Below are 27285 nucleotides of genomic sequence, written 5' to 3' on the forward strand. Positions count from 1 at the left end.
TAGGGTTTTCGAAAATTTTGTGACCTCTGTTGTGTAATTTCTGTACTGCTATAACTTATTTATAATGTGGGCTGCTAAAAGCTTAGGGCCCATTAGTCATAAGTTCAAGCCTGACAAGCAAAGCCCGCATGTTCAGAAATTAATATAAAATTCATCGTGACTCAGATTGATAAACCAATTTCACCAATGTGCACATAAACCATTTCTGCATCTTTTAGAGTCAAGATAAATTTTCTGAATCCGAATTCAGTGGTTTCCAAAAATGTCCATCATTATGTCATTTTAGGAAATCTTACTCTTCTACTCTGATATAAGAAGTCCTACTTCTTTGTTCATTAAATTTAACTCTTTAAATTTAACTATCTCAACGGGGATTAAAAATTCATTACTTGTGTGACCCTCAATGGTTCAGGGATACAGCTAGTCGTGGGCTCACAACTCCTTGTGACTCAGAACAACAATTTCCGACTTGCCCATCGAATCATGGTAAGAGCGCCTAGCAACATCGCCCCATGATTCCCTAGGTATCACTGATAGTGCCTGCAAGAACCAATAGATTTTGGTTAGCGTACAGTACGGTCCCTTCATCCATATATCCCGATCGAATCAACAACCATTGGTAAATCAAGAGTCGTTCGAGATTCGATAACTATGCAATGCATCTTGAAGATCAAATAGTGACATCGCATGTGCTACTAAGAAACCATTTCTTAAAACACATCATGTACTCTGGCCAGAGATTCGTCACACTAATATCTCCTCAGATTGCATAGGATATCCACACTCGCAAGTATGTGGTGAATCCTTGACAACAAAGCATCGACTCCTATATGTGTCATAACTGTACCCAATCCCGACACCTGATGACCCCAATAGAGTCGGTAAACGAGTCAAAGTACAGTACTAGCATATAGAGTCTCAATGATGTTTCAAGTAGTAAGGACTAATGGTGTACAACCAAAACCGCGGACTTTATCCAATCGATAAGTGATAACCACTTGGAAAGTCCGGATAGGGTAGTTCGATCATTCATCGTATGAATATCCATTTTCATGCTTTGAACATCTCTATGTTTCATACCAATGAAACGTGGTACTCGGCATCGCAAATGCTAGTCTCAATCTCGAGCGATCCTTATCCTTATTAACGGATGGCTCAATCGACTAGGAACTGTTTAGAATATACAGTGACTATAAGATGTGTTTCATGATAGCCATCCCCATGTGCCACCACATCTTACATACACTATAGTATATTCAAGGTCTTCATCTAAACATCTTATAGTATGTCACAACATTATAATATGATAAAAGATAAAGTAAATGCCATTATAAAAGTGTAAATTATATTAAACAAAATATTGTTTATACATAGAGTCATAAAAGCCCTTAGCCACAAGTTGGCTCACCGGGCACCCACTTTTTCAAAAGGGGTGCAACACGAGGACTTCCCAGGGGGTCACCCATCCTAGTACTGCTCTCGCCCAAGAACTCTTAACTTCGGAGTTCTGATGGGATCCGGTGCATTAGTGCTGGTATGATCGCACCCAATAGTGAATGAATTTTTATTGTTTTGTCTCTCGAATTGCGGATCGAAGGAACAGGAGCTGCAGTTTCAAACGGACATAACTTTCGATCGGCTAAGAGTTACGGGAGCTTTAGCCTGTTCACACGAAGCTCCTCTCGATACCTACAGCAAGTATCTCGGTCTAAGAGACGGAGACGCTCAAATTACAACCCGGAGATGGTCTTTTGAGGCGTTTTTCCCGTAGGGCACACTGGGACCCACTGAAGCATCCTGCGTCACCCAGATCGCACGTTCACGTCGTGTGATTAAGTCTATTGCATCTTTTCTATCCGCAGATTGGACTGAAAGAGTCAGAAATAGGACGGCGAGGAATCGGAAAAACAAGTAGTACGAGTAAGAAAAAAAGAAATTAATGAAAAAGGGGTGCAACGAGGACTTCCCAGGGGGTCACCCATCCTAATACTGCTCTCGCCCAAGCACGCTTAACTTCGGAGTTCTGATGGGATCCGGTGCATTAGTGCTAGTATGATCGCACCCAATAGTGAATGAATTTTTATTGTTTTGTCTCTCGAATTGCGGATTGGAGGAACAGGAGCTGCAGTTTCAAACGGACATAACTTTCGATCGGCTAAGAGTTACGGGAGCTTCAGCCTGTTCACACGAAGCTCCTCTCGATACCTACAGCAAGTATCTCGGTCTAAGAGACGGAGACGCTCAAATTACAATCCGGAGATGGTCTTTCGGGGCGTTTTTCCCGTAGGGCGCGCTGGGACCCACTGAAGCGGCCTGCGTCACCCAGATCGCACGTTCACGTCGTGTGATTAAGTCTATTGCATTTTTTGTATCCGCAGATTAGACTGAAAGAGTCGGTAATAGGACGGCGAGGAATCGGAAAAACAAGAAGTACGAGTAACAAAAAAAGAAATTAATGAAAAAGGGTGCAACACGAGGAGTTCCCAGGGGGCCACCCATCCTAGTTCTGCTCTCGCCCAAGCACGCTTAACTTCGGAGTTCTGATGGGATTCGATGCATTAGTGCTGGTATGATCGCACCCAACAGTGAATGAATTTTTTATTTTTTTGTCTCTTGAATTGCGGATCGGAGGAACAGGAGCTGCAGTTTCAAACGGACATAACTTTCGATCTGCTGAGAGTTACGGGAGCTTCAGCCTGCTCACGCGAAGCTCTTCTCAATACCTACAGCGCGTATCTCGGTCTAAGATATGGAGAAGCTCAAATTCAAACCCGGAGATGGTCTTTGGGTGTAGTGACCCTGCATGGAATCACCTACTAACTGGCAACTAATAGCATGCATTAAACTTACTACAGCAAAATACTTAACAGAGTAAAAACGTGCGGAAACTTAACCATAATTTACATATCAGCTTAGTAATATAATCCATGCTTAAATCTGTAGTGATACAACCATATCGAAATTTTTAAAAGTAAACATTATATAGCTAATAAATCATGCTGTATAAAAAACTTTCAAAGCTCCTGCTCCCTAGTCCTGCCTTGAACTACCAGCTCCGTCCATCCTGCGACCTGCCCCATGGAATAGGGTGTCCAAGATAACAACTAGGACGTGAGCGCTAACACCCAGTACATAGACATGAGTAAACATATGTATATAATGCATGCAACATGATGACTGGTACAGGGTCATCTGAAAAGTCATGCTTAGAACCGGCGCCATATGAGTGCTGCCACCGCGCGGATCAACCTCTGGGTGCAACCACACTCTTCTAGTACACCAGAGTAGACAAACATAAATGCCCCCGCCATCGCGGTACTCTTAGTGACAGACTATCGAGTATAGAGCTGAGCGGCTCTATAGTCAGGTATAACAAGATATAGGCTCAACATGTATATGCACATGACATATGAATATAAAAAGCGGTAAATCATATATCATGCCATATAATAATTCCAAATAAATGCAACATATAAACATGTATACTCGCTGGAAATCTCAGTCAATGTGTACGTACCTCTAGACTAGTTCAAGTATAATAGGATCCTAGGTTCCAAGCCTATATTCAAAAGTTCACTGTATCACTACACAAGTTCTATAAGCCTTAACTAAGCTAATAAGTACTCCCAAAACTTAAATCGATTCCCGGACCATACCTTCGTCCGAAGTAAGACCTTTGGAGACGCTAGTCCCGGATGACTATAACCACAACTTGGTTATTCCAGAACATCAATTATAACCGATAGGGCCCTCAAGTGTATAACTCACACTTATATAACTGAAGAAGGAAACTCGGGAATTCGTAATTGAAAATGAACTCTGAACGGCCCTATTTATAGCCAAATTTCTCGACCAGGATTGGAACTTCCGATTTCGGGATCGGAGCTTCCGATCCAGCTCATTGCGTGCATGTCTGCCATGCCAGGATCGGAACTTCCAATCTACGATCGGAGCTTCCGATCTGCTCTATGATCGACACTTGTCAAAACTCACGACTGAGTCATCGATCATTGCTGGCAGCTGGGGATCGGAACTTCCGTTCCAGGATCGGAGCTTCCGTTCCGATCGGAGCTTACTATCTAGGATCGGAGCTTACTATCTGGGATCGGAGCTTACTATCCGGCCCAAAATTAAAAAGCCCAAATTTTACTTCTGAAGTCCAATAACACTCCGAAATTGGTTAAATACCAACCCTTAATCATGTTTAACATATTATTATGTTAAAATGGTATCTGGGTTACTACATTCTCCCAACCTTTAAATATTTCGTCCGCGAAATAACATCTAAAGACAATAAAGATAACAATATGAAACATCAAACCATGGCTTATTACAACAACTGTAAGTACATCGTACATGGTAATCAAAAATACAAAGCAAAAAACTCAGGATATTCTGCTCGCATATGACTCTCAGTTTCCCAAGTTGCTTCTTCAACGCCTCGGCGCTGCCACTGTACTATCACAAGTGGTATAGTCTTGTTCCGAAGAACTTTCTCCTTCCTGTCTAGGATACATATTGGTCGTTCAACAAAAGACAGATCTGACTCTAGCTGAATATCAGTAGACTGAATCACATGAGATTCATCAGCTATGTACTGTCGAAGCAACGACACATGAAAAACATTGTGTATACTGGAAAGAGATGGCGGTAAAGCCAAACGATAAGCAACATCTCCGATCTTCTCCAGTATCTGGAAAGGCCCAATGTAACGAGGAGACAACTTGCCTTTCACACCGAATCTCATCACCTTCCTGAAAGGTGATACTTGCAGAAAAACATATTCACCAGGCTCAAACTGAAGTGGCCTGCGGCGAATATTCGCATAACTGGCTTGTCTATCTTGAGCAACTTTGATCCTATGCTTGATCAAATCTACCTTGTCTACAATCTGCTGCACCAATTCAGGACCCTCGACTTGCCGTTCCCCGACTTCATCCCAGAATAATGGAGTACGACACCGTCGACCATACAATGCCTCGAAAGGTGCCATATCAATACTACGATGATAACTGTTATTGTAGGCAAATTCAATCAAAGGTAACTGATCCTGCCAAGATAAACCAAAGTCCATGACAGAAGAACGTAGCATATCCTCCAGCGTACGAATAGTGCGCTCTGACTGCCCGTCAGTCTCCGGATGATACGCCGTGCTCAAACTCAGAGTGGTACCCAACGTTTGCTGAAAACTACCCCAAAAACGTGAAGTAAATCGCGGATCTCTATCACTGACAATACTCACTGGAATCCCATGTAATCGCACAATCTCCTGGATATATAAGTGTGCCATGCAATCATAGGAATACTCCCGGTTATAAGGAATGAAATGTGCTGATTTTTTCAAACGGTCAACGACAACCCAGATAGCATCACACTGACGTAAAGTCATAGGCAAGTGGGTAACAAAATCCATAGTCACGTGCTCCCACTTCCATTCGAGAATCTCAAGATTCTGCAGTAATCCACCTGGTCGTCGATGTTCAGCCTTGACCTGTTGACAAACCAAACATCTCGAAACAAATTGATACACACTTCGCTTCATCCCCTTCCACCAGAATCTAGTTCGCAAGTCCTTATACATTTTCATACTTCCAGGATGAACTGATAATCGACTCCTGTGAGCTTGAGATAGAATATCATTCCTGAGCTCCGCAACATTAGGTACAACCACTCTATTGGATAGGCACAATAAACCATCTGCCTGAAAATGGAATCCAGATGTATTAACTCCATTGGCTAGACGTGCCAATCGCTGAGTCTTAACATCAGATATCTGAGCATATCTGATCCGAGAATTTAATGCTGGCTCAGATAGAATAGTATACAAACGAATCCCATTCCTTCCTTTCTTGTGCTTGAGCATAAAACTCAATGAACAGCACTCTTGAATCATATGAGATATTTCATTAGTCTGAAGTGCAGACAGTCTCACCTGCCGACTCAAGGCATCAGCAGTAAGATTAGCAAAACCTGGATGATATTTGATTTCACAATCATAATCCTTCAGGAGATCCATCCAGCGTCTCTGTCGCATATTCAACTCTGCCTGAGTGAATAAATACTTCAAACTCTTGTGATCCGTAAATATCTTAAATTTCTCACCATAAAGATAATGTCTCCAAATCTTGAGCGCAAATACAATGGCGGCTAACTCGAGATCATGCACTGGATAGTTATTCTCATGCATCTTCAATTGTCGAGAAGCATAGGCAATAACATGTCCATGCTGTGTCAACACACATCCCAACCCCTGACCAGAGGCATCAGTATAAACAACATAACCTCCTGATCCAGAAGGTAGAGCTAGCACAGGTGCAGTAGTAAGACGTCTACGCAGCTCGTGAAATGACTCCTCACAATCCGAGGACCAAATGAAGGCAACATCTTTCCATGTAAGCTGAGTCAAAGGCCTTGCCAACTGTGCAAAATTCTCGATGAACCGACGGTAATATCCAGCTAGACCCAAGAAACTACGAATCTCAGCAACCATCGTCGGTCGAGACTAGTTCAGCACTGCCTCTATCTTACTAGGATCAACAGATATCCCTTCTCTAGAAATCACATGACCGAGAAATACTACCCGATCAAGCCAGAATTCACACTTGCTCAATTTCGCATATAGCTGCTTATCTCGTAACGTCTGTAGAACAATCCTCAAATGTTGTGCATGCTCATCCTTGTCATGAGAATAAACAAGAATATCATCTATGAAGACGATGACAAATCTATCCAGATAATCTCGAAATACCTGATTCATTAGATTCATAAAGACTGCCGGTGCATTCGTCAAACCGAATGGAATTACCAGAAACTCATAATGCCCGTATCTGGTCCTGAAAGCAGTCGTAGATATATCTGAGTCTCGTACCCGCATCTGATGGTATCCAGATCTCAGATCTATCTTCGAATAAACAGAAGTACCCTGTAGTTGATCGAACAGATCATCAATCCGCGGCAAAGGATACTTATTCTTGATGGTGACACGATTCAACTGCCTGTAATCAATACATAATCGCATGGATCCATCCTTTTTCTTGACAAACAAAACAGGTGATCCCCACGGAGAAACACTCGGACGAATATATACCTTATCAAGCAGACCTTGCAACTGCTGTTTCAATTTCCTCATCTCTGACGGTGCCAGACGATAAGGTGCTCGGGATATAGGCGTAGTTCCTGGTACTAGATCAATACCAAATTCAACCTCTCGAACCGGAGGAAAACCAGAAATCTCATCAGGGAATACGTCAGGAAACTCGCTGACAATCGGTAGCTGATCAATAACCGGACTACTCGCAGACATATCAACCGCATAGATGAGGTAGCCCTCCCCACCTGACTCCAAGACATGACATGCCTTTAGAGCCAAAACAAGTGGCATCGGAGGTCGCGCACCCTCACCATAAAAGTACCAGCTATCACCCTCAACGGGATGAAACTAAAAGAGTGGGTGCCCGGTGAGCCAACTTGTGGCTAAGGGCTTTTATGACTCTATGTATAAACAATCTTTTGTTTAATATAATTTACACTTTTATAATGGCATTTACTTTATCTTTTATCATATTATTATGTTGTGACATACTATAAGATGTTTAGATGAAGACCTTGAATATACTATAGTGTATGTAAGATGTGGTGGCACATGGGGATGGCTATCATGAAACACATCTTATAGTCACTGTATATTCTAAACAGTTCCTAGTCGATTGAGCCGTCCGTTAATAAGGATAAGGATCGCTCAAGATTGAGACTAGCATTTGCGATGCCGAGTACCACGTTTCATTGGTATGGAACATAGAGATGTTCAAAGCATGCAAATGGATATTCATACGATGAATGATCGAACTACCCTATCCGGACTTTCCAAGTGGTTATCACTTATCGAGTGGATAAAGTCCGCGGTTTTGGTTGTACACCATTAGTCCTTACTACTTGAAACATCATTGAGACTCTATATGCTAGTACTGTACTTTGACTCGTTTACCGACTCTATTGGGGTCATCAGGTGTCGGGATTGGGTACAGTTACGACACATATAGGAGTCGATGCTTTGTTTTCAAGGATTCACCACATACTTGCGAGTGTGGATATCCTATACAATCTGAGGAGATATTAGTGTGACGAATCTCTGGCCAGAGTACATGATGTGTTTTTAAGAAATGGTTTCTTAGTAGCACATGCGATGTCACTATTTGATCTTCAAGATGCATTGCATAGTTATCGAATCTCGAACGACTCTCGATTTACCAATGGTTGTTGATTCGATCGGGATATATGGATGAAGGGACCGTACTGTACGCTAACCAAAATCTATTGGTTCTTGTAGGTACTATCAGTGATACCTAGGGAATCATGGGGCGATGTTGCTAGGCGCTCTTACCATGATTCGATGGGCAAGTCAAAAATTGTTGTTCCGAGTCACAAGGAGTTGTGAGCCCACGGCTAGCTGTATCCCTGAACCATTGAGGGTCACACAAGTAATGGATTTTTAATCCCCGTTGAGATAATTAAATTTAAAGGGTTAAATTTAGTGAATAGAGAAATGAGACTTCTTATTTAAGAGTAGAGGGAGTAAGATTTCCTAAAATGACATAGTGATGGACATTTTTGGAAACTACTGAATTTGGATTCAGAAAATTTATCTTGACTTTAAAAGATGCAGAAATGGTTTCTGTGCACATTGGTGAAATTGGTTTATCAATCTGAGTCACGATGAATTTTATATTAATTTCTGAACATGCGGGCTTTGCTTGTCAGGCTTGAACTTAGGACTAATGGGCCCTAAGCTGTTAGCAGCCCACATTATAAATAAGTTATTGCAGTACAGAAATTACACACAACTTACACTCAGATTTTCGAAAAGCCTCCAGTCTAGGAATTTCGGCCGCCCCCCTCTCTCTGTCTTAGAGAATTTTCAGTCTGCGAATTTCGAATTTGCAGTCTGAATTAGCAGATCATATTTGTTCTATCTCTTCACATAAACTTCTGATAGACTTTCTAGTGCAGTCTATCAGAGGGATTAAACTTCTGTTCGTGGACCTGATTGAAGAATTGTTCGTTCATCAGTTCCTGGGATATACAACAAGAGCATTTTAATCTGTTTGTGTCCATAATCTCGTTTCGAGATTTTAAGGTAAAATTTATATTGTTTAAATTTTATATTATCAATTTTAATCGTAGGAATTTGATACCCATATGGAATCGTTCCATATAAAAATTTAAAACTTCCGCTGCACCGGGTATCACTTTCTTTTTCAATCCGGAGAACGACCGTGTTCCAATAGTGGTATCAGAGCCAGGCTGTTCTCGGAATTTACGATTAAAATTTTATCGATTGTACAAAGCCTCGATTTTTCAGAAAAATGAAACGGAAAAGAAAAATATATATATATATATATATATTTTCGGGCTGCCCGCTGCCCGAAGGCAGCGGGCAGCGCCGCGTGCAGCCCTGCGCGCAGCTTGGCTGCACGCAGCAGCCCTGCGCGAGCTAGGGCAAGCGTTGCCCTAGCCCGCGCAGCTGGGCCGCATGGAGCGGCCCAGCGACGGGCGGGCAGCCCAGGATTGTCCCGGGCTGCCTAGAAATTTTTTTTTTATTAAAAATTAAATTTTTTCGTGAATTATGAATTCTAGCCCAAAATGGTTTTGGGCCCAGTTTTTGGCCCGATTGAAAATTGTTTCAGTTGGTCCACGAGGCAATGAGTCAAAATTGTTTGAGCCCAAAATTTTTAAGAAAATTAATTTTTGGATAAATTTTGAATTTTGGAAATTTATAAATTTAATCCCATAAATTAAATCTTTAATTATTAATTTTTGTACAATTGATAATAAAATATGATTTTATGTATAAAATTGGATTTTATATGTAAAATATGATTTTATGGATAAACTAGATAAAATATGATTTTATATATATAAATAAGATTTTATGTATGAAATATGATTTTATCTATTTATATTTATTGCCATTGTATGATATCCAATAAATTAATTTTTGAATTAAATATTATTGGCTAAGGATGATCGATTGCCATGACCAATATTATATGTGTATGTTAGGTTGTTTACATTTGACTTTATTATTGATTGTTGGGTTTTATTAATGGGCCTCGTTTATGGCCCAAATTTGATTTTATCATTTGTAATAAAAGTGGGCCTGGTTTATGGCCCGTTCCCACCCCTACAATGTATCCCTTTATTTGTCATAGTAATTTATTGTAAATTCACTAGAAATAGTGGGAGTTTTTGAAGATGGAGGTGGGACCAGCAAGCAATGATAAAGACTGAAGAAATGTAAATTGGAAGAAAAATGTAATAGGATTGCATTGCATACTTGCATATCACCTAGGATTGGACTTAGACTCGTGATTGGCAACCACGGGTCGATTAGTAATGAAATCGATCATCCTAAAATATAATATATGATATTATCGTTGTATGCATGTTTAGACTAAATTGTATGAATCCCGCAAGCATACAAATTTTAAATGATGAGACAAATTTTCAAAATTAAAATCCCTCATTTTAAATATGATTTAAAATTGATATCAAGATAAATAAAGGAAATTTAAATATTGTTTAAATGTTCCTACCTTCCATCAACAATCAATGTATGAGATGCTACCCGCGGATACGGTCCGGCTCATATTATTGGGGGGGCCCGTTCGTCGGAAAGCTGTACATTGGATCGACACATGTTGTAAGTTGGATGGAACTCCCATGGGATTGGCTCATATTATTGGGGATCCACACGGCGACCGTCCATCACAACTTGATATTGATGGGTCATCTTGACATGTCACAATAAACGGCGTCATATTATTGGGCCCTTATTGGACATGAGGTAAAAACATGGAGGTTGCTTTGGAAGCAATTGGGCTCTACCTTTTGAAAATTATGGTTGGCTGATATTATTCCGGACTATAGTTTGTCAATTGGACTCCATGTTCCCACTAAAGAAAATGTTTCTCGTTTTTACTAGAGGGTAGTGAAATCGTTAAAATAGTGGGAGTGAGATTCATAAAATAAATTTCACCTATTTTATGTCTTAGTAAATTAATTAAACAATCACTGATTATTGTTTGTTTCTTTTCAGTATTTCATTAAGATGAATTCGCGCAATCCACTATTCTCTATTCTCGAACAAAATAAACTGACTGGCGCAAACTATACGAAATGGTTCCGTAAGTTGAAGATTGTCTTGACCTCGGAGAAGATGTTCTACGTGTTAGAAAAATCTCCTCCGAAGGAAGCACCAGCTGATATATGTCCGGAAGAGTTGGCCAAACTTGATAAATGGTGGGACCATGATATCAAGGCCAAATGCTATATGCAAGCTTCGATGTTTGATGAACTCCAGAGGCGGTTTGAGGATACCGTGAATGCTGCTGACATTCACGTACAACTCAAGCAACTTTTTGGGGCTCAATCGAGAGCTGAAAGGTTCGCTACTGTAAAAGAGTTAATGACGTGTCGCATGCGTGAAGGGACTTCGGTCCGTGATCATGGGGTACGCGTGATTTGGCTCATTCAGAAGTTGGTAACGCTTGATTTGGTATTGGAGCATGAACTCAATGTGGACTTATTACTTCTCTCTCTTCCTTCATCGTTTGACGGTTTTGTGGTGAATTTCAATATGAACAAGATAGAGGCCTCCCTTGAAGAGATGATCAATATGCTTGTAACTTATGAAGCCACTTTAAATAAGGATAAACTAGTTCTCTTGGTGGGCTCCTCTTCTTCTGCTAAGAAGGGGCCAAGTACAAAGGGTAAGAAACGTTCTGCCCCATCCAAGAAAACCGGACCCGAGAAGAAGAACAAGACAAAGGCTTCAAACATGGAAAAGTCCAAGGATGTTTTCCATCACTGCAAGAAACCCGGTCATTGGAAACGTAACTGCAAGGAATATCTAGAGCAGTTGCGAACTGCGAAGAGTATGTTATATATTGAAATAAATGTTTCACTTAATACTACTTCTTGGGTATTGGATACCGGATGTGGATCTCACATTTGCAATGATTTGCAGGTGATGACAAGAAGTCGCAAGCTTAGAATGGGCGAGACCCAGCTGAGGCTCGGAAATGGTTCTAGAGTTGAAGCCAAAGCTGTGGGAGATGTTTATTTAATTTTACAGAACGATTTTAAGTTACTTTTGAGAGATGTTTTATTTGTTCCAAACTTGATTAAAAACATTATTTCTATTTCTATGCTTGATAGAGATGGTTTTTCTTGAAATTTTGTGAATGAGATTTGCAATATTTACAAGAATGAATGTTTGATTGGAAATGGACAACTTGAAAACGATCTATATAACTTAAAATTAAAAGACGTTCCAATAAATTATGTTGATAAACCGGTAACAACAAACAAAAGGAAAATCGATAGTCAAAACCCGGCAAACCTTTGGCATGCTAGGCTAGGTCATATTTCATCAAGGAGGATGAACAAGCTAGTGGGAGAGGGCATGTTTGATATGTCTGATATTAACTCTCTACCTACTTGTGAGTCCTGCCTGAAAGGAAAAATGACTAAATCTCCTTTCAAAGGAAAACCTGAGCGTAGTCAAAATCTATTGGATTTGATCCATACGGATGTTTGCGGACCATTTAGTATTGGTACAAAATTTGGTCACACCTACTTCATTACCTTTACTGATGATTATTCTAGGTATGGGTACTTATATTTGATAAAATATAAGTCTGAATCATTTGAAAAGTTCAAAGAATTCAAGGTTGAAGTAGAAAACAAACTAGGTAAGAGGATTAAAGCACTTCGATCAGATCGAGGTGGAGAATACTTGAGTACCGAGTTTTTGAGCTATCTAAAAGAGAATGGGATTCTCTCTCAGTGGACTCCTCCTATGACACCTCAGCTTAATGGTGTTTCGGAGCGTCGCAATCGAACTTTGTTGGACATGGTTCGATCCATGATGAGCTTCACTGAGCTCCCACCTTCGTTTTGGGGCTATGCTCTTGAAACGGCGGTATTGTTGTTGAACAACGTTCACACTAAAGCAGTGAACAAAACACCATACGAGTTATGGAATGGCAAAGCTCCTAAGTATTCGTACTTGAGGATTTGGGGATGTCCTGCTTACGTGAAGCAGACAGTGGGAGATAAGTTGGATAGTCGATCCACCTTATGTTATTTTGTAGGGTATCCGAAGAATTCAATCGGATATTATTTCTATCATCCTACTGAAACAAAAGTGTTTGTTTCAAGGAATGCCACCTTCTTGGAGAAGGAGTTCTTATTGGATAAGAAAGGCAAGATGATGGAACTCGAAGAAATTCGAGAAGAACCCAAGATACAAAATAATGATCCTACACCTCAGGAACCATTGATTGACACGCCTATTACTAGAAGATCCGAGAGGACTTCTAGGCCTCCTATTAGATATGGTTTTCTTCTTGAAGGGGATCAAAGTGAACCCGACATTGGATGTGATCCAAGAAACTTCAAGGAAGCAATTTCTGATGCAGATTCGAATTTATGGCTTGAAGCTATGCAGTCGGAAATAGATTCGATGCATACAAACCAAGTTTGGACTTTAGTAGATCCTCCCGATGGAATTGTTCCAATAGGGTGTAAATGGATCTATAAGAGAAAACTTGGGCCTGATGGAAAGGTACTGACCTACAAGGCACGATTGGTGGCAAAAGGTTATACTCAAAGACAAGGAGTTGACTATGATGAAACTTTTTCACCAGTCGCAATGTTCAAGTCCATAAGAATTCTTATTGCCATAACAGCATGGTATGACTATGAGATATGGCAAATGGATGTGAAGACTGCATTTCTTAATGGAAACATTAAGGAAGAAATCTATATGATGCAGCCCGAGGGATTCACATCCATGGGAAGCGAGCATAAGGTATGCAAGCTTCAGAGATCGATCTATGGTCTCAAACAAGCATCAAGAAGTTGGAACCAGAAATTTGATGAAACAATAAAGGATTTTGGTTTCATCAAGAACCCGGAGGAACCGTGCGTGTACAAGAAAGTAGTTAAGGATGCTGTGACATTCTTAGTACTTTATGTTGATGACATCTTACTCATTGGGAATGATGTAGGGATGTTGCAGTCAACAAAGATATGGTTATCAAGTAGATTCTCGATGAAGGATTTGGGTGAGGCGTCCTATATTCTAGGGATACAGATCTATAGAGATAGATCTAAGAGAATGATAGGACTTACTCAAGCTACCTACATCGACACTATATTGAAAAGGTTTTCAATGGATGAGTCCAAGAGAGGACATCTACCTATGTGTCATGCAGTCTCTCTATCCAAGTCTATGTGTCTCAAGACTGACGAAGAGATAGAGAAAATGACACACATACCATATGCGTCAGCCATAGGGAGTATCATGTATGGGATGATATCCACCAGACCGGATGTGGAATTTGCTCTGAGTGTCACGAGCAGATATCAAGCCAATCCCGGTCAAATGCATTGGAAAGCCGTGAAGGATATTCTTAAGTACTTGAGAAGAACTAAGAATGTATTCATGGTTTATGGAGGAAGAGAACTGAAATTGGAAGGCTATACCGACTCTAGCTTCCAAAGTGACGTGGATGACTCGAAGTCAACCTCTGGATTTGTGTTCATGCTCAATGGCGGTGCTGTATCTTGGAAGAGTTCCAAGCAGGACACCACAGCGGATTCCACCACTGAGGCAGAATACATTGCGGCATCAGCTGCTGCTAAAGAGGCCGTTTGGATGAGGAATTTCGTCCAAGAATTGGGCGTTATTCCTGAAGCTGTTGGTCCAGTCCCGGTGTACTGTGACAACACGGGTGCCGTTGCTCAGGCAAAGGAATCAAGGTCTCATCAAAAATCCAAACACGTACTGAGGAAATACCACATCATCCGGGAGATCGTGGAAAGAGGAGACATCACTGTCGAGAGAGTGGCCTCTGCAGACAATATCGCTAATCCACTTACTAAGCCCTTGCCAGGACCATTATTTGACAAACATCGCGAAGCAATGGGACTACGTAGTATGACTAGTTGGCTTTAGGGCAAGTGGGAGATTGAAAGAGTGGGTGCCCGGTGAGCCAACTTGTGGCTAAGGGCTTTTATGACTCTATGTATAAACAATCTTTTGTTTAATATAATTTACACTTTTATAATGGCATTTACTTTATCTTTTATCATATTATTATGTTGTGACATACTATAAGATGTTTAGATGAAGACCTTGAATATAATATAGTGTATGTAAGATGTGGTGGCACATGGGGATGGCTATCATGAAACACATCTTATAGTCACTGTATATTCTAAACAGTTCCTAGTCGATTGAGCCGTCCGTTAATAAGGATAAGGATCGCTCAAGATTGAGACTAGCATTTGCAATGCCGAGTACCACGTTTCATTGGTATGGAACATAGAGATGTTCAAAGCATGCAAATGGATATTCATACGATGAATGATCGAACTACCCTATCCGGACTTTCCAAGTGGTTATCACTTATCGAGTGGATAAAGTCCACGGTTTTGGTTGTACACCATTAGTCCTTACTACTTGAAACATCATTGAGACTCTATATGCTAGTACTGTACTTTGACTCGTTTACCGACTCTATTGGGGTCATCAGGTGTCGGGATTGGGTACAGTTACGACACATATAGGAGTCGATGCTTTGTTTTCAAGGATTCACCACATACTTGCGAGTGTGGATATCCTATGCAATCTGAGGAGATATTAGTGTGACGAATCTCTGGCCAGAGTACATGATGTGTTTTTAAGAAATGGTTTCTTAGTAGCACATGCGATGTCACTATTTGATCTTCAAGATGCATTGCATAGTTATCGAATCTCGAACGACTCTCGATTTACCAATGGTTGTTGATTCGATCGGGATATATGGATGAAGGGACCGTACTGTACGCTAACCAAAATCTATTGGTTCTTGTAGGTACTATCAGTGATACCTAGGGAATCATGGGGCGATGTTGCTAGGCGCTCTTACCATGATTCGATGGGCAAGTCAAAAATTGTTGTTCCGAGTCACAAGGAGTTGTGAGCCCACGGCTAGCTGTATCCCTGAACCATTGAGGGTCACACAAGTAATGGATTTTTAATCCCTGTTGAGATAATTAAATTTAAAGAGTTAAATTTAGTGAATAGAGAAATGAGACTTCTTATTTAAGAGTAGAGGGAGTAAGATTTCCTAAAATGACATAGTGATGGACATTTTTGGAAACTACTGAATTTGGATTCAGAAAATTTATCTTGACTTTAAAAGATGCAGAAATGGTTTCTGTGCACATTGGTGAAATTGGTTTATCAATCTGAGTCACGATGAATTTTATATTAATTTCTGAACATGCGGGCTTTGCTTGTCAGGCTTGAACTTAGGACTAATGGGCCCTAAGCTGTTAGCAGCCCACATTATAAATAAGTTATTGCAGTACAGAAATTACACACAACTTACACTCAGATTTTCGAAAAGCCTCCAGTCTAGGAATTTCGGCCGCCCCCCTCTCTCTGTCTTAGAGAATTTTCAGTCTGCGAATTTCGAATTTGCAGTCTGAATTAGCAGATCATATCTGTTCTATCTCTTCGCAGAAACTTCTGATAGACTTTCTAGTGCAGTCTATCAGAGGGATTAAACTTCTGTTCGTGGACCTGATTGAAGAATTGTTCGTTCATCAGTTCCTGGGATATACAATAAGAGCAGTTTAATCTGTTGGTGTCCATAATCTCGTTTCGAGATTTTAAGGTAAAATTTATATTGTTTAAATTTTATATTATCAATTTTAATCGTAGGAATTTGATACAATATGGAATCGTTCCATATAAAAATTTAAAACTTCCGCTGCACCGGGTATCACTTTCTTTTTCAATCCGGAGAACGACTGTGTTCCAACAGAAACTGTACCAGACGCTGATAACAATCCACAGTAGCGTGATACAAAGTCAGCATATCTATTCCCAAAATACAATCAAAATCCATCATCGCTAATATCATCAAATTAGCCGATAACACATTACCCTCAAATTCCAGAAGGCAACCCATCACTGGACGCTTAGTTACTACCTCCTACTCCAACGGAGTAAATACAACTAAATCCATATCTAATGATACGTAAGGTAATCTATGTCTCTTAACAAAACGACTAGAAATAAAGGAATGCGATGCTCCAGTATCAATTAATACAAGTGCAGGAATACCACATAACAAGAAGTTACCTGCCAACATGTGATCGCTTCCCTCAGTAGCCTGCTCCTGAGACAGAGCAAACACCTGCCCTTGAGTCTGGGGACGAAAACCAGAAGAACTCTGTGGTGCTGGCTGCTGACGTGGAAAAGTAGAAGCCTGAGATCCAACCTGAGATCCCGATCCACTAGCAGAACCCATACGCTGAGGACAATCTCTCCGCAGATGTCCCTGCTGACCACAAATATAACAAGCCCCAGTAGCTCTCCGACATGAAGCTGCAGGATGCTTCCCACCACAGTGGCTACAAAACTCCTCCTTCTTCTTCTTCTTCCCAAAGCGGAAAGTACCTCATGAACCACGAGAACCAGACGAAGTAGTAGGAGTAGAAGAAGACATAGGTACAGATGGCACAACAGATTGAGCTCGAGGCTCAACAAATCCACTAGGCTGTGCTGGCATCATCAACTGTCCACGCCTGTTGCTGGTCTCCACAAGACGGCAACGGTTCACCAAAGTCTCATAAGACACCGGGTCATCACAGACGACAACTTGTGCGTAGATATCTTGGTTCAGGCCTTGCAGAAAGATATCATACTTCGATGCATCACTCGCATTGATATGAGGACTGAAAGGTAGCAGATCAAGAAATCGCTGCTGATACTGATCAATAGTCATTGATCCTTGCCTCAAAGTAAGCAATTCCATAGATCGTGCTTGGCGATTAGCCGGAGGAAAATATAATTTCTGAAACTCCCGACAGAAATCCCCCCAAGTCACCTGTCCTCTCTCAGTACGTGCCTGAGCAACCTTGGCATCCCACCAAAAACGTGCTCTATCCTCTAGAAAGAATTCTAGAACTTCCAGTTTCTGCTCCTCAGTACACTCAAAAGCTCGGAACGTGCTCTCAAGTTTAGACATCCAGCTTCTAGCTTGTTCAGGATTCTCGCCTCCCACTAAGGGTTTCGGTCCTACCTGCATAAACTTATTAATAGTATAGCAACGTCGACCCTCATGAGGACAATGTTGATCATCCTGATGATGATGGCGACGATGATGATGACCACCTCCTTGGCCAACACTACCGTGACTCTCGTCAGCCATATCCTGAAAAGAATTGCACATTAAAATCCCAAATGCGCAAGAATTACTCAAGACTAAACTAAATCCCAAGTAATAATCCCAAAATCTAAGCATGCTCTGATACCAAAAATGTAGTGACCCTGCATGGAATCACCTACTAACTGGCAACTAATAGCATGCATTAAACTTAATACAGCAAAATACTTAACAGAGTAAAAACGTGCGGAAACTTAACCATAATTTACATATCAGCTTAGTAATATAATCCAGGCTTAAATCTGTAGTGATACAACCATATCGAAATTCTTAAAAGTAAACATTATACAGCTAATAAATCATGCTGTATAAAAAAACTTTCAAAGCTCCTGCTCCCTAGTCCTGCCTTGAACTACCAGCTTCGTCCATCCTGCGACATGCCCCATGGAATAGGGTGTCCAAGATAACAACTAGGGCGTGAGCGCTAACGCCCAGTACATAGACATGAGTAAACATATGTATATAATGCATGCAACATGATGACTGGTACAGGGTCATCTGAAAAGTCATGCTCAGAACCGGCGCCATATGAGTGCTGCCACCGCACGGATCAACCTCTGGGTGCAACCACACTCGTCTAGTACACCAGAGTAGACAGACATAAATGCCCCCGCCGTCGCGGTACTCTCAGTGACAGACTATCGAGTATAGAGTTGAGCGGCTCTATAGTCAGGTATAACAAGATATAGGCTCAACATGTATATGCACATGACATATGAATATAAAAAGCGGTAAATCATATATCATGCCATATAATAATGCCAAATAAATGCAACATATAAACATGTATACTCGCTGGCAATCTCAGTCAATGTGTACGTACCTCTAGGCTAGTTCAAGTATAATAGGATCCTAGGTTCCAAGCCTATATTCAAAAGTTCACAGTATCACTACACAAGTTCTATAAGCCTTAACTAAGCTAATAAGTACTCCCAAAACTTAAATCGATTCCCGGACCATACCTTCGTCCGAAGTAAGACCTTTGGAGACGCTAGTCCCGGATGACTATAACCACAACTTGGTTATTCCAGAACTTCGATTATAACCGATAGGGCCCTCAAGTGTATAACTCACACTTATATAACTGAAGAAGGAAACTCAGGAATTCGTAATTGAAAATGAACTCTGAACAGCCATATTTATAGCCAAATTTCTCGGCCAGGATCGGAACTTCCGATTTTGGGATCGGAGCTTCCGATCCAGCTCATTGCGTGCATGTCTACCATGCCAGGATCGGAACTTCCGATCTACGATCGGAGCTTCCGATCTGCTCTATGATCGACACTTGTCAAAACTCGCGACTGAGTCATCGATCATTGCTGGCAGCTGGGGATCGGAACTTCCGTTCCAGGATCGGAGCTTTCGTTCCGATCGGAGCTTACTATCTAGGATCGGAGCTTACTATCTGGGATCGAATCTTACTATCCGGCCCAAAATTAAAAAGCCCAAATTTTACTTCTGAAGTCCAATAACACTCCGAAATTGGTTAAATACCAACCCTTAATCATGTTTAACATATTATTATCTTAAAATGGTATCTGGGTTACTACATTGGGGGCATTTTTCTCGTAGGACGCGCTGGGACCCAACGAAGTGGCCCGCGTCACCCAGATCGCACGTTCACGTCGTGTGATTTAGTCTATTGCATCTTTTCTATCCGTGGATTGGACTGAAAGAGTCGGAAATAGGACGGAGAGGAATCGGAAGAACAAGATGTACGAGTAAGAAAAAAAGAAACTAATTAAAAAAGGGTGCAACACGAGGACTTCCCAGGGGGTCACCCATCCTAGTACTGCTCTTGCCCAAGCACGCATAACTTCGGAGTTCTGATGGGATCCGGTGCATTAGTGCTGGTATGATCGCACCAAATAGTGAATGAATTCTTTATTTTTTTGTCTTTCGAATTGCGGATCGGAGGAACAGGTGCTGCAGTTTCAAACGGACATAACTTTCGATCGGCTGAGAGTTACTGGAGCTTCAGCCTGCTCACGCGAAGCTCCACTCGATACCTATAGTGCGTATCTAGGTTAAAGAGACGGAGACACTCAAATTCCAAAACGGAGATGGTCTTTAGGGGCATTTTTCCCGTATGTCGCGCTGGGACCCACCAAAGCGGCCCGCGTCACCCAGATCGCACGTTCACATCGTATGATTCAGTCTATTGCATCTTTTCTATCCGCAGATTGGACTGAAAGAGTCGGAAATAGGACGGAGAGGAATCGGAAGAATTAGAAGTACGAGTAAGAAAAAAAGAAATTAATGAAAAAGGGGTGCAACATTAGGACTTCCCAGGGGGTCACCCATCCTAGTATTGCTCTCGCCCAAGCACGCTTAACTTCGGAGTTCTGATGGGATCCGGTGCATTAGTGCTGGCATGATCGCACCAAATAGTGAATGAATTTTTATTGTTTTGTCTCTCGAATTGAGGATCGGAGGAACAGGAGCTGCAGTTTCAAACGGACATAACTTTCGATCGGCTAAGAGTTACGGGAGCTTCAGCCTGATCACACGAAACTTCTCTCGATACCTACAGCAAGTATCTCGGTCTAAGAGACGGAGACGCTCAAATTACAACCCGAAGATGGTCTTTCGGGGCGTTTTTCCCGTAGGGCGCGCTGGGACCCACTGAAGCGTCCTGCGTCACCTAGATTGCACGTTCACGTTGTGTGATTAAGTCTATTGCATCTATTCTATCCGCGGATTGGACTGAAAGAGTCGAAAATAGGACGGCGAGGAATCGGAAAAACAAGAAGTACGAGTAAGAAAAAAAGAAATTAATGAAAAAGGGGTGCAACACGAGGACTTCCCAGGGGGTCACCCATCCTAGTACTGCTCTCGCCCAAGTACGCTTAACTTTGGAGTTCTGATGGGATCCGGTGCATTAGTGCTGGTATGATCGCACCCAACAGTGAATGAATTTTTTATTGTTTTGTCTCTCGAATTGCGGATCGGAGGAACAGGAGCTGCAGTTTCAAACGGACATAACTTTCGATCGGCTAAGAGTTACGGGAGCTTCAGCCTGATCACACGAAACTTCTCTCGATACCTACAGCAAGTATCTCGGTCTAAGAGACGGAGACGCTCAAATTACAACCCGAAGATGGTCTTTCGGGGCGTTTTTCCCGTAGGGCGCGCTGGGACCCACTGAAGCGTCCTGCGTCACCCAGATTGCACGTTCACGTTGTGTGATTAAGTCTATTGCATCTATTCTATCCGCGGATTGGACTGAAAGAGTCGGAAATAGGACGGCGAGGAATCGGAAAAACAAGAAGTACGAGTAAGAAAAAAAGAAATTAATGAAAAAGGGGTGCAACACGAGGACTTCCCAGGGGGTCACCCATCCTAGTACTGCTCTCGCCCAAGTACGCTTAACTTTGGAGTTCTGATGGGATCCGGTGCATTAGTGCTGGTATGATTGCACCCAACAGTGAATGAATTTTTTATTGTTTTGTCTCTCGAATTGCGGATCGGAGGAACAGGAGCTGCAGTTTCAAACGGACATAACTTTCGATCATCTAAGAGTTACGGGAGCTTCAGCCTGTTCACACAAAGCTCCTCTCGATACCAACAGCAAGTATCTCAGTCTAAGAGACGGAGACGCTAAAATTACAATCCGAAGATGGTCTTTCGGGGAGTTTTTCCCGTAGGGCGCGCTGGGATCCACTGAAGTGTCCTGCGTCACCCAGATCGCACGTTCACGTCGTGTGATTAAGTCTATTGCATCTTTTCTATCCACGGATTGGACTGAAAGAGTCAGAAATAGGACGGCGAGGAATCGGAAAAACAAGAAGTACGAGTAAGAAAAAAAGAAATTAATGAAAAAAGGGTGCAACACGAGGACTTCCCAGGGGGTCAGCCATCCTAGTACTGCTCTCGCCCAAGCACGCTTAACTTCGGAGTTCTGATGGGATACGGTGCATTAGTGCTGGTATGATCGCACCCAACAGTGAATGAATTCTTTATTTTTTTGTCTCTCAAATTGCGGATCGGAGGAACAGGAGTTGCAGTTTAAAACGGACATAACTTTCGATCGGCTAAGAGTTACGGGAGCTTCAACCTGTTCACACAATGCTCCTCTTGATACCTACAGCAAGTATCTCGGTCTAAGAGACGGAGACGCTCAAATTACAACCCGGAGATGGTCTTTCGGGGCGTTTTTCCAGTAGGGCACGCTGGGACCCACTGAAGAGGCTTGCGTCACCCAGATCGCACGTTCACGTCGTGTGATTAAGTCTATTGCATCTTTTCTATCCGCGGATTGGACTGAAAGAGTCGGTAATAGGACAGCGAGGAATCGGAAAAATAAGAAGTACGAGTAAGAAAAAAAGAAATTAATGAAAAAGTGGTGCAACACGAGGACTTCCCAGGGGGTCACCCATCCTAGTACTGCTCTTGCCCAAGCACGCATAACTTCGGAGTTCTGATGGGATCCGGTGCATTAGTGCTGGTATGATCGCACCCAATAGTGAATGAATTCTTTATTTTTTTGTCTCTCGAATTGCGGATCGGAGGAACAGGAGCTTCAGTTTCAAACGGACATAACTTTCGATCGGCTGAGAGTTACTGGAGCTTCAGCCTGCTCACGCGAAGCTCCACTCGATACCTATAGTGCGTATCTAGGTTAAAGAGACGGAGATGCTCAAATTCCAAAACGGAGATGGTCTTTTGGGGATTTTTTCCCGTATGTCTCGCTGGGACCCACCGAAGCATCCTGCGTCACCCAGATCGCACGTTCACGTCGTGTGATTAAGTTTATTGCATCTTTTCTATCCGCGGATTGGACTGAAAGAGTCGGAAATAGGACGGCGAGGAATCGGAAAAACAAGAAGTACGAGTAAAAAAAAGAAATTAATGAAAAAGGGGTGCAACACGAGGACTTCCTAGGGGGTCACCCATCCTTGTACTGCTCTCGCCCAAACACGCTTAACTTCGGTGTTCTGATGGGATCCGGTGCATTAGTGCTGGTATGATCGCACCCAATAGTGAATGAATTCTTTATTTTTTTGTCTTTCGAATTGCGGATCGGAGGAACAGGTGCGGCAGTTTCAAACGGACATAACTTTCGATCGGCTGAGAGTTACTGGAGCTTCAGCCTGCTCACGCGAAGCTCCACTCGATACCTATAGTGCGTATCTAGGTTAAAGAGACGGAGACACTCAAATTCCAAAACGGAGATGGTCTTTAGGGGCATTTTTCCCGTATGTCGCGCTGGGACCCACCAAAGCGGCCCGCGTCACCCAGATCGCACGTTCACATCGTATGATTCAGTCTATTGCATCTTTTCTATCCGCAAATTGGACTGAAAGAGTCGGAAATAGGACGGAGAGGAATCGGAAGAATTAGAAGTACGAGTAAGAAAAAAAGAAATTAATGAAAAAGGGGTGCAACATTAGGACTTCCCAGGGGGTCACCCATCCTAGTATTGCTCTCGCCCAAGCACGCTTAACTTCGGAGTTCTGATGGGATCCGGTGCATTAGTGCTGGTATGATCGCACCAAATAGTGGATGAATTTTTATTGTTTTGTCTCTCGAATTGCGGATCGGAGGAACATGAGCTGCAGTTTCAAACGGACATAACTTTCGATCGGCTAAGAGTTACGGGAGCTTCAGCCTGATCACACGAAACTTCTCTCGATACCTACAGCAAGTATCTCGGTCTAAGAGACGGAGACGCTCAAATTACAACCCGAAGATGGTCTTTCGGGGCGTTTTTCCCGTAGGGCGCGCTGGGACCCACTGAAGCGTCCTGCGTCACCCAGATTGCACGTTCACGTTGTGTGATTAAGTCTATTGCATCTATTCTATCCGCGGATTGGACTGAAAGAGTCGGAAATAGGACGGCGAGGAATCGGAAAAACAAGAAGTACGAGTAAGAAAAAAAGAAATTAATGAAAAAGGGGTGCAACACGAGGACTTCCCAGGGGGTCACCCATCCTAGTACTGCTCTCGCCCAAGTACGCTTAACTTTGGAGTTCTGATGGGATCCAGTGCATTAGTGCTGGTATGATCGCACCCAACAGTGAATGAATTTTTTATTGTTTTGTCTCTCGAATTGCGGATCGGAGGAACAGGAGCTGCAGTTTCAAACGGACATAACTTTCGATCGGTTAAGAGTTACGGGAGCTTCAGCCTGTTCACACGAAGCTCCTCTCGATACCAACAGCAAGTATCTCAGTCTAAGAGACGGAGACGCTAAAATTACAATCCGAAGATGGTCTTTCGGGGAGTTTTTCCCGTAGGGCGCGCTGGGATCCACTGAAGCGTCCTGCGTCACCCAGATCGCACGTTCACGTCGTGTGATTAAGTATATTGCATCTTTTCTATCCACGGATTGGACTGAAAGAGTCAGAAATAGGACGGCGAGGAATCGGAAAAACAAGAAGTACGAGTAAGAAAAAAAGAAATTAATGAAAAAAGGGTGCAACACGAGGACTTCCCAGGGGGTCTCCCATCCTAGTACTGCTCTCACCCAAGCACGCTTAACTTCGTAGTTCTGATAGGATCCGGTGCATTAGTGCTGGTATGATCGCACCCAATAGTGAATGAATTTTTATTGTTTTGTCTCTCGAATTGCGGATCGGAGGAACAGGAGCTGCAGTTTCAAACGGACATAACTTTCGATCGGCTAAGAGTTACGGGAGCTTCAGCCTGTACACACGAAGCTCCTCTCGATTCCTACATCAAGTATCTCGGTCTAAGAGACGGAGACGCTCAAATTACAACCCGTAGATGGTCTTACGGGGCGTTTTTCCTGTAGGGCATGCTAGGACCCACTGAAGCGGCCTGCGTCACCCAGATCGCACGTTCACGTCGTGTGATTAAGTCTATTGCATCTTTTCTATCCGCGGATTGGACTGAAAGAGTCGGTAATAGGACGGCGAGGAATCGGAAAAACAAGAAGTACGAGTAAGAAAAAAAGAAATTAATGAAAAAAGGGTGCAACACGAGGACTTCCCAGGGGGTCAGCCATCCTAGTACTGCTCTCGCCCAAGCACGCTTAACTTCGGAGTTCTGATGGGATACAGTGCATTAGTGCTGGTATGATCGCACCCAACAGTGAATGAATTCTTTATTTTTTTGTCTCTCGAATTGCGGATCGGAGGAACAGGAGCTGCAGTTTCAAACGGACATAACTTTCGATCGGCTAAGAGTTACGGGAGCTTCAGCCTGTTCACACGAAGCTCCTCTTGATACCTACAGCAAGTATCTCGGTCTAAGAGACGGAGACGCTCAAATTACAACCCGGAGATGGTCTTTCGGGGCGTTTTTCCAGTAGGGCACGCTGGGACCCACTGAAGCGGCTTGCGTCACCCAGATCGCACGTTAACGTCGTGTGATTAAGTCTATTGCATCTTTTCTATCCGCGGATTGGACTGAAAGAGTCGGTAATAGGACAGCGAGGAATCGGAAAAATAAGAAATACGAGTAAGAAAAAAAGAAATTAATGAAAAAGTGGTGCAACACGAGGACTTCCCAGGGGGTCACCCATCCTAGTACTGCTCTTGCCCAAGCACGCATAACTTCGGAGTTCTGATGGGATCCGGTGCATTAGTGCTGGTATGATCGCACCCAATAGTGAATGAATTCTTTATTTTTTTGTCTCTCGAATTGCGGATCGGAGGAACAGGAGCTTCAGTTTCAAATGGACATAACTTTCGATCGGCTGAGAGTTACTGGAGCTTCAGCCTGCTCACGCGAAGCTCCACTCGATACCTATAGTGCGTATCTAGGTTAAAGAGACGGAGATGCTCAAATTCCAAAACGGAGATGGTCTTTTGGGGATTTTTCCCGTATGTCTCGCTGGGACCCACCGAAGCATCCTGCGTCACCCAGATCGCACGTTCACGTCGTGTGATTAAGTTTATTGCATCTTTTCTATCCGCGGATTGGACTGAAAGAGTCGGAAATAGGACGGCGAGGAATCGGAAAAACAAGAAGTACGAGTAAAAAAAAAAGAAATTAATGAAAAAGGGGTGCAACACGAGGACTTCCTAGGGGGTCACCCATCCTTGTACTGCTCTCGCCCATACACGCTTAACTTCGGTGTTCTGATGGGATCCGGTGCATTAGTGCAGGTATGATTGCACCCAATAGTGAATGAATTTTTATTGTTTTGTCTCTCGAATTGCGGATCGGAGGAACAGGAGATGCAGTTTCAAACGGACATAACTTTCGATCGGCTAAGAGTTACGGGAGCTTCAGCCTGTTCACACGAAGCTCCTACTCGATACCTACAGCAAGTATCTCGGTCTAAGAGATGAAGACGCTCAAATTACAACCCGGAGATGGTCTTTCAGGGCATTTTTCCCGTAGGGCGCGCTGGGACCCACTGAAGCGGCCTGCATCACCCAGATCGCACGTTCACGTCGTGTGGTTAAGTCTATTGCATCCTTTCTATCCGCGGATTGGACTGAAAGAGTCGGTAATAGGACGGCGAGGAATCAAAAAAACAAGAAGTACGAGTAAGAAAAAAAGAAATTAATGAAAAAGGGGTGCAACACGAGGAATTCCCAGGGGGTGACCCATCCTAGTACTGCTCTCGCCCAAGCACGCTTAACTTCGGAGTTCTGATGGGATCCGGAGCATTAGTTCTGGTATGATCGCACCCAACAGTGAATAAATTCTTTATTTTTTTGTCTCTCAAATTGCGGATCGGAGGAACAGGAGCTGCAGTTTCAAACGAACATAACTTTCGATCGGCTAAGAGTTACGGGAGCTTCAGCCTGTTCACACGAAGCTCCTACTCGATACCTACAGCAAGTATCTCGGTCTAAGAGATGGAGATGCTCAAATTACAACCTGGAGATGGTCTTTCGGGGCGTTTTTCCCGTAGGGCACACTAGGACCCACTGAAGCGGCCTGCGTCACCCAGATCGCACGTTCACGTCGTGTGATTAAGTCTATTGCATCTTTTCTATCCGCGGATTGGACTGAAAGAGTCGGTAATAGGACGACGAGGAATCGGAAAAACAAGAAGTACGAGTAAGAAAAAAAGAAA

At 42.7% G+C, this 27285-nt stretch overlaps 17 non-coding genes across 17 annotated transcripts; all 17 read right to left on the reverse strand.

The window, feature by feature from the left end:
• Nucleotides 1–1429: 1429 nt before the first annotated feature.
• LOC140870356 (5S ribosomal RNA) lies at nucleotides 1430–1548 on the reverse strand. The gene has a single exon (XR_012147320.1). It is a non-coding gene; the product is annotated as a 5S ribosomal RNA (ribosomal RNA).
• Nucleotides 1549–1947: 399 nt separating this feature from the next.
• On the reverse strand, nucleotides 1948–2064 carry LOC140868202 (5S ribosomal RNA). The gene has a single exon (XR_012145629.1). It is a non-coding gene; the product is annotated as a 5S ribosomal RNA (ribosomal RNA).
• A 398-nt stretch (nucleotides 2065–2462) lies between these two features.
• LOC140868739 (5S ribosomal RNA) lies at nucleotides 2463–2581 on the reverse strand. Its single transcript, XR_012146141.1, has one exon. It is a non-coding gene; the product is annotated as a 5S ribosomal RNA (ribosomal RNA).
• A 17454-nt stretch (nucleotides 2582–20035) lies between these two features.
• On the reverse strand, nucleotides 20036–20154 carry LOC140870493 (5S ribosomal RNA). The gene has a single exon (XR_012147452.1). It is a non-coding gene; the product is annotated as a 5S ribosomal RNA (ribosomal RNA).
• A 400-nt stretch (nucleotides 20155–20554) lies between these two features.
• On the reverse strand, nucleotides 20555–20673 carry LOC140868536 (5S ribosomal RNA). Its single transcript, XR_012145949.1, has one exon. It is a non-coding gene; the product is annotated as a 5S ribosomal RNA (ribosomal RNA).
• Nucleotides 20674–21072: 399 nt separating this feature from the next.
• LOC140868876 (5S ribosomal RNA) lies at nucleotides 21073–21191 on the reverse strand. The gene has a single exon (XR_012146275.1). It is a non-coding gene; the product is annotated as a 5S ribosomal RNA (ribosomal RNA).
• Nucleotides 21192–21591: 400 nt separating this feature from the next.
• On the reverse strand, nucleotides 21592–21710 carry LOC140869098 (5S ribosomal RNA). Its single transcript, XR_012146488.1, has one exon. It is a non-coding gene; the product is annotated as a 5S ribosomal RNA (ribosomal RNA).
• Nucleotides 21711–22110: 400 nt separating this feature from the next.
• On the reverse strand, nucleotides 22111–22229 carry LOC140870417 (5S ribosomal RNA). Its single transcript, XR_012147380.1, has one exon. It is a non-coding gene; the product is annotated as a 5S ribosomal RNA (ribosomal RNA).
• A 400-nt stretch (nucleotides 22230–22629) lies between these two features.
• LOC140867859 (5S ribosomal RNA) lies at nucleotides 22630–22748 on the reverse strand. The gene has a single exon (XR_012145299.1). It is a non-coding gene; the product is annotated as a 5S ribosomal RNA (ribosomal RNA).
• Nucleotides 22749–23146: 398 nt separating this feature from the next.
• LOC140868146 (5S ribosomal RNA) lies at nucleotides 23147–23265 on the reverse strand. Its single transcript, XR_012145577.1, has one exon. It is a non-coding gene; the product is annotated as a 5S ribosomal RNA (ribosomal RNA).
• Nucleotides 23266–23665: 400 nt separating this feature from the next.
• LOC140868212 (5S ribosomal RNA) lies at nucleotides 23666–23784 on the reverse strand. Its single transcript, XR_012145639.1, has one exon. It is a non-coding gene; the product is annotated as a 5S ribosomal RNA (ribosomal RNA).
• A 399-nt stretch (nucleotides 23785–24183) lies between these two features.
• LOC140868181 (5S ribosomal RNA) lies at nucleotides 24184–24302 on the reverse strand. Its single transcript, XR_012145609.1, has one exon. It is a non-coding gene; the product is annotated as a 5S ribosomal RNA (ribosomal RNA).
• A 400-nt stretch (nucleotides 24303–24702) lies between these two features.
• LOC140868164 (5S ribosomal RNA) lies at nucleotides 24703–24821 on the reverse strand. Its single transcript, XR_012145593.1, has one exon. It is a non-coding gene; the product is annotated as a 5S ribosomal RNA (ribosomal RNA).
• A 399-nt stretch (nucleotides 24822–25220) lies between these two features.
• On the reverse strand, nucleotides 25221–25339 carry LOC140867966 (5S ribosomal RNA). Its single transcript, XR_012145404.1, has one exon. It is a non-coding gene; the product is annotated as a 5S ribosomal RNA (ribosomal RNA).
• Nucleotides 25340–25739: 400 nt separating this feature from the next.
• Nucleotides 25740–25858, reverse strand: LOC140867860 (5S ribosomal RNA). Its single transcript, XR_012145300.1, has one exon. It is a non-coding gene; the product is annotated as a 5S ribosomal RNA (ribosomal RNA).
• Nucleotides 25859–26257: 399 nt separating this feature from the next.
• Nucleotides 26258–26376, reverse strand: LOC140868526 (5S ribosomal RNA). Its single transcript, XR_012145940.1, has one exon. It is a non-coding gene; the product is annotated as a 5S ribosomal RNA (ribosomal RNA).
• A 400-nt stretch (nucleotides 26377–26776) lies between these two features.
• On the reverse strand, nucleotides 26777–26895 carry LOC140870090 (5S ribosomal RNA). The gene has a single exon (XR_012147071.1). It is a non-coding gene; the product is annotated as a 5S ribosomal RNA (ribosomal RNA).
• Nucleotides 26896–27285: the final 390 nt, after the last annotated feature.

This window comes from Henckelia pumila, chromosome 4, assembly GCF_033568475.1.
Source record: "Henckelia pumila isolate YLH828 chromosome 4, ASM3356847v2, whole genome shotgun sequence".
Classification (NCBI taxonomy): Eukaryota; Viridiplantae; Streptophyta; class Magnoliopsida; order Lamiales; family Gesneriaceae; genus Henckelia; species Henckelia pumila.